The 10,432-nt window shown below is 36.1% G+C and overlaps 1 protein-coding gene across 4 annotated transcripts in view; it reads right to left on the bottom strand.

Annotated features, from left to right (window-relative positions):
• Window positions 1–10,432, bottom strand: part of FEZF2 (FEZ family zinc finger 2) — a 126,379-nt gene that overhangs the window by 75,280 nt on the left and 40,667 nt on the right. The gene's annotated exons all lie outside the window — the stretch shown is intronic.

Here is a 10,432-nt window from a genome sequence, read left to right as displayed (position 1 = left end):
CTCTGAGACTGTTCAATCCACCGCTACTGGAGAGCTCAAAAAAAAAAAAAAAAAAAAAAATTCTAATTTTTCTAATTATACAAGCAGCTCCTGCTTAGTAAAGGGAGTCCACATCATTTTGAATTCCAAACCAGTTTGTGGTTTTAGAAGATGACAAGAGGACAGGCTGGAAAAAAAAATCCATTGTGCTGATAAGTTCCTTTACACTGCCATCTTGGAAATATCCTGTTGAGTGGGTGTTGGTGTGGGTAACAATAATGTTGTTTTCATAATATGTGCTGGCAGATGAGCACACTTCTCTACAGTGTTAACAGTTGTAATTAAGGAATAAACAGCACAGAGTGTCAGTCCGATGACAATTTCATCTATAGTGTCATAATACAAAATGTCACAAAATATTAGAACTGTTACATAACTATAAAAAGGATCGGCTTAAAAGCCGAAAGCCCTTTAAAAAGCAAGACAGAAAGGAAGAAAAAAGAAAACTGGCATAGAGACCAGAACAATTTTATACCTTCTCAAGAATGTTCTGTCACGAAAATAAATTGATATATATTTTTTTTCCCCTGTTACATTACAGTTTGGTTTCTAGCCATCCAGTTGATTTAGCAGGAGAATGCAGGGCTTTTTAGCAGCTTCAAATTGGTAAACAGATTTAGATGTAGTAGGGAGAACATGAGGAAGTTTTTTTTTTTTCTTAACATCCAATCTTTCCCAGCATATGCACATAAGAAGGTGAATGAAGCAATGTGAAACTTATTTCTCTTTAGTCAAGTGAAAAAAAAAAGGCTAAACATTTGTTGAGATGGTAAAATATTGTGTCAAGCAAGTAGGCACATTCCAAAATTAAACAGTGGTTGATACGTGATCGTCCTCAAATATTTGAGCATTACGCTTCCTTTGAGTTCTGGAAATTAAATCACCAGTAGGTTAGATTAAAATACAAAATGAATAGCAATGTAACCATCTCAGAAAAGGTTCAGGCTTTTTCTCCCCCAAATTGACTAACTTGCTAAATCGTGTTTTTTAAAAGCCTAAGTTTAATGTTCCCTGGGTTATGATTTAGGGCAGAGGGGAAGGGATTTCTGGGCTTTGACTGTTCATTTCCCCCATTTCTAGTTACTACCTCAACAACTCCCAGAGAGGACTTTATTCCTGGCCCCCATAGAGCTTTTCCCCAGTCCCCTCCTTGTAGACTGGAACAGATTGCACCACATGGTGTATGTTAAAAAAAAAAAAAAAAAATTCCCAAAGGGACCTGGATACCCCCATTAAAGGGCGTTATATTCCTCATGTCAAATTAGCTTTAGATAGGAATTTCTAAATATTTTTTTTTCTGTAAGGAGGGGAGAAATACCGTATCTACTACAGATTTTGTACATAATTAGTAGGAAAAAGACAAGGAAAAAGAAATGTCATCCATTGAGTCTTTTTCCTCTCTATTCAGTGCCCTTACATATTTTGTATATCCACTAGTCTTTATGTAAACTATGAGTTTCTTTTTTTCTTCAGAATAATGGGGTTTTCTAAATAAAGCTTGTTCCAAGAATTTTTCATAGCCTTTCTTGAGTTACTGCAAATGCATAAATATTCAAACCTCATTTTCTGCTGAAACACTTCTAGTGTATGATATTATTAAGCTAGAAAATGCTAACGATCAGAAGGAGCTGCAGTTTTTCTCCAAAATATTAATTTTCCTAAAGTACTCAGGAAAAAGCCTAATACTCTGGAAACCAGACATCTGCTCTTTCCCACGCGTAGGGAGCAGTGTGAATGAAAGTGATGTCATAAGGACAGTTTTTCTCTGCCTTCTGTACAAGGTGTTTTAACTTGCTAGGTTAAGATTTAGATAAGAATTAAAATAATCTTTAACAGTCTTTACCATTTTGTGTTCTCTGCTTCATTCTCCTTTTTCTATTAAAAAAGGTGTGTGGGTATATTTATTTTTTGATTCAAAATTAAATTTATTTGGAGGTTATTTTGTCACTTTTGAGGCAACTGGAGACAGACTAAGGGTAGAGTGAGGAATATTTATGTGAAAAACCAGGGCACACAATCATTAATTTTAGACAGGAGGAAGATATTAGCATGAAACCCACACTACGGTGGGTTCTATTGTGTAAAATTTAATGCACAAGGCCATGAATGTGTCTTATCTACAAAATACATTCTTTTCCTTCCTAAGTCTATTGTCTTTTTACTCTAAGCCAATTCACATCCTTTTATTTTTATTTTTTTTAAAAGAAATCCTCTTGTTTAGAAAAAAAGTTCTAAATCTCCCTGAAGAGTTTTCCCCCGCTTTTCAAGAATTGCCCAAACATAATACCTATATGACTTAAAACATCCTTCATTTAAGTAGTCTATTTTGACTCTTCCACTTTAATTAGGATAGTAAGTTTGTTTTTAAGAGTTGCTGACCAAAATCTCTTCAGAGAAGGTAGTAACTAGATGGTGAATTCAAACAGTAAAAGAAAGTCTGTGGAAAATATGGAGAAGGTGAAGAGGAGAGAAATTTGAGAAAAAGCTTCAGACTGAAACAAGAAAGTGTGTCTGTGCCTCTCTGTTTGCTGGTGTTTTTGTTTCTAATTTAGAAGTCAATTTGTCTACATGGGAAATTTAATTCCCTACTGCTAATAAGAGAACAGTTAGAGTTTCCTGGGACAAACATGGGGACATGTCAAACTTCAGCAATTATGGAGAGGACTGGTTTGTGAATTTGACACCTGGCATTGTGATCCCCCTTTCTAACTGGAGCTGAGATTACATCCTTACTAAAATTCAAGACAAGGAAAACCAGTCCAACAAAAAAGAGGCTAAAAAATGCTTCCGGACATCATTTTACCTCTCAGAATCAAGTTTCCTTGCTTACAAGAAAAAGGACTGGGTTTCCAACACTAATAATGTTTTAAAGTTCTTGCTATTTTAAAAACTCTAATTTGTGTCTCAGGCAGAGTCTGAGACTGTTAAAGTAGTAGCCTGACCACAGTGCAAATCAATAAAAAGCTGCAGAAAGGAAACAATAAAGGGTTCTTATTTTAGAAAGCAGGAATGAAGTTGTTCTCATCTTGACAACTATGATCCAACTGGATCATTTAACCTCCACCTTTACAGTCAAAGGTTTTTTTTTTATTACTCTTTAATAAGTCTAAGTTATCAATATTGAAAAGTTTCTGATGTTTTACATAATACCACTTTGGAGACAATACTAATAAATTAGAAGGAAGCAAACTTCCACTTATTTTGTCTGGTCTACCTCTGGCTTCTTTCATCTCCCAATAATTATTTTTCATACCTTGTCTCTTTATACATTTACAAGGTCTATAATACTTACAAACATATTTTTGTACTAGAATGTTTTACTCCAGGAAAACAAATACTGAGTTATTCAAAAGAAGCCAAATCTAGAGCCTTTTAAAATGATATCCAGTAAACACAATGGTGGATAACACTTGAGCATCATTCATCCATTCCCTAGATCTTACTGCCTGCCTACTGTGTAGTAGGCACAGTTCTAAGCACCAAGAACAGAGCAATAAACAATACAGCCAAAAAACAACAAACCTGGCATGGAATTTACATTCTGGAGTGGGCAATGGGTGGAAGGAGTTGAAGATAGTGAAACAAAAAAGAATACATTATCTTTAGATGAGGATAATGTCTAATAATGTATGAACTTCTAAAATGCCTTCTCTATGGAAAAAAAAAGAAAGCAAATGTCATAGTTTCACAGAAAATATGACTGGAATAGAGACTCCCCGCACCCCCACCCACAGATCTTGAGTTAGGGTTGTCCAGTGAAGCAACATTTCCACTGCTACTAATTTGGAAGCGATGTAATCTTAATGGATAGGGAGGTGGTTGTTGAAACATACCATCTACCAGGACGTAATCATGAATAGAAAACCTGAACAAACCAATAATAAGGAAATTGATCAGTAATCAAAAACCTCCCAACACAGAAAAAAGCCCAGGACCAGATGGCTCCACTGGTGAATTCCACCATGTATTTAAATAAGGTTGATTTAAATAATCAAACTCTTAAAAAAAAAATATATATATATATATTAGTGGAGGAAACATTCCAAAACTCATTTTACAAGGCCAGCATTACCCTGATATCAAAGACAGATAAGGACACTACAAGAAAAAACATAACAAAAACAAAACTTAGACCAATATCCCTGATGAACACAGAGACAAAAATTTTCAATGAAATATTAGCAAACTGAATTTGCCAACACATTAAAGGGATCATACACCCTAACCAAATGGGATTTATCCCTGTGACACAGGGATAGTTCAACAAAAACATCAAAAGTGTGATCTTGTATTCATGCTCAGTCACTCAGTCGTTCCCAAATCTTTGCAACCCTGTGGACTGTAGCCCATCAGACTCCTGTGTCCCTGGAATTTCCCAGGCAAGAATGCTGGAGTAGGTTGCCATTTCCTACTCCAGGGGATCCTCCTGAATCAGGAATTGAACCTACGTCTCTTGTGGTTCCTGCACAGCCAGGCAGATTCTTTACCATTACACCACCTGGGAAGCCCCCAATAAATGTAATACATCACATTAACAGACTGAAAGATATATATATATATATATATATATATATATATCTCATCATGACAACAGATGCAGCAAAAGTATTTTACAAAATCCTTTCATGATTAAAAATCCTCAACAAACTGGGTAGAAACCGTAACATAATAAAGGCCGTATATGATAAACTGACAGCTAACATCATACTCAATGGTGAAAGATTGAAAGCTTTTCATCTAGGATCAGGAACAAGAAAAGAATGTCCACTCTCGCTACTCTATCTAAACATAGTACTGAAATTCCTAGCTAGAGCAATGCTGCAAGACAAAAGAAAAAAGGCATCCAAATCAGAAAGGAATAGGTAAAACTGTCCTTATTTGTACATGATATGGTCTCTATATATATGTGTGTGTGTGTGTATATATATACATACAAACACAATTTCTAAAGACTCAACCAAAAAAGTGTTAGAACTAATTTATGAATTCAGTAATCAGTAAATGCAGGATATAAAAATAAACACACAAATTAATTGCATTTCTATACATGAACAGCATATCTGAAAAATTAAATAAAATTATCCAATTTGCAACAGCATCAAAAATAATAAAATACTCAGAAATAAATTTAACCAAGGAAGTAAAAGATTGAACAATGAAAACTATAAGATTTTGGTGAAAGAAACTTAAGAAAACACAAATAAATGGAGAGCTATTCTATGTTCATGCATCAGAAAAATTATTTAAAATGTCCATACTACCCAAAGGCATCTATAAATTTGATGCAATCCCTATAAAAATTCAAATGGCATTTTTCACAGAAAATAAAGAAAACAACCCTAAAGTTTTTATGGATCCACAGTTCAGTTCAGTTCAATTGCTCAGTCGTGTCCAACTCTTTGTGACCCCATTGACTGCAGCATGCCAGGCCTCCCTATCCATCACCAACTCCCGGAGTTTACTCAAACTCATGTCTATTCAGTCGGTGATGCCATCCAACCATCTCATCCTCCGTTATCCCCTTCTCCTCCCGCCTTCAATCTTTCCCAGCATCAGGGGCTTTTCAAATGAGTCAGTTCTTCATATCAGTGGCCAAAGTACTGGAGTTTCAGCTTCAGTATCAGTCCTTCCAATGAACACCCAGGACTGATTTCCTTTAGAATGGACTGGTTGGATCTCCTTGCTGACCAAGGGACTCTCCAAGAGTCTTCTCCAACACCAGATCAAAAGCATCAATTCTTTGGCACTCAGCTTTCTTTATAGTCCAACTCTCACATCCATACATGACTACTGGAAAAACCATAGCCTTGACTAGATGGACCTTTGCTGGCAAAGTAATGTCTCTGCTTTTTAATATCCTGTCCAGGTTGGTCATAACTTTTTTCCCAAGGAGCAAACATCTTTTAATTTCATGGCTGCAGTCACCATCTGCAGTGATTTTGGAGCCCCAAAATATAAAGTCTCTCACTGTTTTCATTGTTTCCCCATCTATTTGCCATGAAGTAATGGGACCAGATGCCATGATCTTAGTTTTCTGAATGCTGAGTTTTAAGCCAACTTTTTCAGTCTCCTCTTTTACTTTCATCAAAAGGCTCTTAAGTTCTTCTCTTTCTGCCATAAGGATGGTATCATCTGCATATGTGAAGTTACTGATATTTCTCCCAGAAATCTTGATTCCAGCTTGTGCTTCATCCAGCCCAGCATTTCTCATGATGCACTCTGCATATAAGTTAAATAAGCAGGGTAACAATATACAGCCTTGATGAACTCCTTTCCCGATTTGGAACCAGTCTGTTGTTCCATGTCCAGTCTAACTGTTGCTTCTTGACCTGCATACAGAATTCTAAGTAGGCAGGTCAGGTGGCTTGGTATGCCCATCTCTTCCAGAATTTTCCGCAGCTTATTGTGATCCACACAGTCAAAGGCTTTGGCATAGTCAATAAAACAGAAGTAGATGTTTTTCTGGAACTCTCTTGCTTTTTCAGTGATCCAGTGGATGTTGGCAATTTGATCTTTGGTTCCTCTGCCTTTTCTAAATCCAGCTTGAACATCTGGAAGCTCATGGTTCACGTATTGTTGAAGCCTGGCTTGGAGAATTTTGAGCATTACTTTGCTAGCGTGTGAGATGAATACAATTGTGCAGTATTTTGAGCATTCTTTGACATTGCCTTTCTTTGGGACTGAAATGTAAACTGACATTTTCCAGTCCTGTGGCCACTGCTGAGTTTTCCAAATTTGCTGGCATATTGAGTGTAGCACTTTCACAGCATCATCTTTTAGGATTTGAAATAGCTTAACTGGAATTCCATCACCTCCACTAACCCACTTGACTTCGCATTCCAGGATGTCTGGCTTTAGGTCAGTGATCAGACTATTGTGATTACCTGGGTCATGAAGATCTTTTTTGGATAGTTCTTCTGTGTCTTCTTGCCACGTCTTCTTAATATCTTCTGCTTCTGTTAGGTCCATACCATTTCTGTCCTTTATTGAGCCCATCTTTGCATGAAATGTACCCTTGGTATCTCTAATTTTCTTGAAGAGATCTCTAGTCTTTCCCATTCTGTTGTTTTCCTCTATTTGCACTGATCATTGAGGAAGGCTTTCTTATCTCTCCTTGCTATTCTCTGGAACTCTGCATTCAAATGGGTATATCTTTCCTTTTCTCTTTTGCTTTTCACTTCTCTTCCTTTCACAGCTATTTGTAAGGCCTCCTCAGACAACCATTTTGCCTTTTGCATTTCTTTTTCTTGGGGATGGTCTTGATCCCTGCCTCCTGTACAATGTCATCACGAATCTCCGTCCATAGCTCTTCAGGCACTCTGTCTATCAGACCTAATCTGAATTTGGCAATAAGGAGTTCATGATCTGAGCCACAGTCAGCTCCTGGTCTTGTTTTTGTTGACTGTATAGAGCTTCTCCATCTTTGGCTGCAAAGAATATAATCAATCTGATTTGACCATCTGATATTGACCATCTGGTGATGTCCATGTGTAGACTCTTCTCTTGTGTTGTTGGAAGAGGCTGTTTGCTATGACCAGTGCATTCTCTTGGCAAAACTCTATTAGCCTTTTCCCTGCTTCATTCTGTACTCCAAGGCCAAATTTGCCTGTTACTCCAGGTATTTCCTGACTTCCTACTTTTGTGTTCGAGTCCCCTATAATGGAAAGGACATCTTTTTTGGGTGTTAGTTCTAGAAGGTCTTGTAGGTCTTCATAGAACCATTCAACTTCAGCTTCTTCAGCATTACTGGTCGGGGCATAGGCTTGGATTACTTGATATTGAATGGTTTGCCTTGGAAACGAACAGAGATTATTGTGTCATTTTTGATATTACATTCAAGTACTGAATTTTGGAGTTCTATAGTAATTAAGACAGTATAGTAAAAAAATGAAAATAATAACAGATACATGGACCAAAGAAACAGAATCAAGAGTTCAGAAGTAAACCCTCACATAAACAGTCAACTAATATTTCATAGAGGAGCCACAGACACTCATGGGAAAGGTTAGTCTTTTCAACATATGGTAAGAAAACTACATAACCACATGACAAAAAATGAAATTGGACTTTAACACCACTCACAAAAATTAACTCAAAATGGGTTAAAGACCTAAACATAAGACCTAATAAAACAAAACTCCTTGACATTGGTCTTGGCAATGATTTTTTAGATACAACACCAAAAGCAGAAGCAGTAAAAGCAAAACAAACAAGCATGACTACATCAAACTAAAAAAACTTCACAGAAAAACAAATAATGAGCAAGATGATGAGGCAAACTACAGGAGAAAATATTTTCAGACCATATAATGAATAAGCGGTTAATATCCAAAATATATAAAGAAATCACACAACTCAATAACAACACCACCAATAATAAGCAATGCTGTTAAAAAAAAAAGAGGAACTTAGGACATTTTCCCAAAGAATGTATCTAAATGGACAAGAAGTACATGAAAAAGTACTCAACATCACTAGTCATCAGAGAATCTAAACAAAAAATGAGGTATCTGTTAGAAGGGCTAGTATCAAGAAAAAACAAACACACACACACAAAAAACAAATGTTAGGGAGAGTATGGAGAAAAAGGAACCCTTGTAGACCACCGGCAGGAATGTAAGTTGGTTCAGCCCCTATGAAAAATAGTTTGGAGGTTCCACAAATTACAATCACCATAGGATCCAGAAATCCCACTTGGGGTACATAGCCAAAGGAAGTGAAAATAGAATATCAAAAAGACAACTACATTATTCACTGCAGCATTATTCACAATACTCAAGATAGGAAACAAGCCAAGTGCCCATCAAGAGATGAACGGATAAAGAAAACATGGTAAAAGAAACATGAATATGTATAACTGATTCACTTTTCTGTATACCTGAAACTGGTGAAACACTGTAAATCAACTATATACCAATAAAAAAAAAATAGTTATCAACAGGGACCTACTGTGTAGCACAAATAACTCTATGCAATACTTTGTAACAACCTAAATCGGAAAAGAATCTGAAAAAGAATAAATACATGTATATGTATAACTGATTCATTTTGCTGTACATCTGAAACTAACAGAACACTGTTAACCAACTATATTCCAATATACAATAAAAATTAAAAAAAAAGAAAATGTGGTATACACTGGAATATTATTTGGTCATAAGAAGGAAGGAAATCCTGTCATTTTTGACAACATGAATGGACCTTGAGGATGCTATTCCAAGGGAGATAAGTCAGATAGACAAAGACAAATATTGTATGATATCATTCCTATTCAGGATCTTCAAAAAGCCAAACTCATAGAAACAGACAGCAGAATATGGTGGCTGGGGCTTGGGGGAATTAGAAAGATGTGGAAGATGAATGAGTTCTGGAGATCTAATGCAGAGCATATTGATTACAGTCTGTAATATAGTACTCAATACTCCAAAACTAGTGAGAGTCTAGATCTCAAATGTTCTCATCACACACAAAAAGAAGCAATAGTTATGTGACAGGAACTAAAGTTGTTAGCTAAAGCTACAGAGGCACTCACAAGACAATAAATAAATGTATCAATTCAACATGTACATCTTAAATGTATACAAGGTTACAGTATATCTTAACTTTGAAATGTGGCTTATCCATAAAATAGAATATTATTTGGGAAGGAAATTCTGACACATTCTACCAAGTGGAGGAACCCTGAAGATGTTAACTGAAACAAGCCAGACAGAAAAGGACACATATCCTATGATGCAACTTGCATAAGATACCTAAAGAAACCAAACTCACAGAGACAGAGTAGAGCAGCTCCCAGCAGTGGTTTTGTGTCTGTGAAATTCCTTATAAACAACATTCTAGCCCCAAGTCTGCCACTAACTGCCACTCCGTTTCCTCAGTGGTTGGAATGAGAGCTGTGTGGTACAGCAGAGCTTTCTGCGATGGTTGAAATGTCCCGTGTCTGTGCAGTCCAACGGGACAGCCGCTAACCACACGTGGCTATGAGCATTTAAAATGGAGCTAATGCCCCTGAGAAGCTAAATTTTTATTTAAGGTTAAATTTGTAGAAAAAAAAACTTTAAATATGTCTGTAATAACTTTTAACTGTTTTATGAAATCTAAATAGAAATCAAGTATTTCCCATGAAAATTTCATACCCAAGTGCAGATGTTCTATCAGTGTAAAATATACACTGGGTTTCAAAGACAGTATGAACAAAGCAATGTTCGTATCTTGTTAATTTTTGTATTGATGACATATTGAGATACTTTCAATACAATGGGTTAAATGTAGTACTAAAATTAATTTCACTTATTTCTTTTAATTTTTTCTAAAGTAACTGCTAGAAAATTCAAAGTTCCATATGGGTCTTACAATATATTTTACTGAAGAGTATTAAACTAGACAATTTCTC

The sequence above is a fragment of the Bubalus bubalis genome, chromosome 21 (genome assembly GCF_019923935.1).
Source record: "Bubalus bubalis isolate 160015118507 breed Murrah chromosome 21, NDDB_SH_1, whole genome shotgun sequence".
NCBI lineage: Eukaryota > Metazoa > Chordata > Mammalia > Artiodactyla > Bovidae > Bubalus > Bubalus bubalis.
This window is presented reverse-complemented; position numbering and strand designations above follow the sequence as displayed.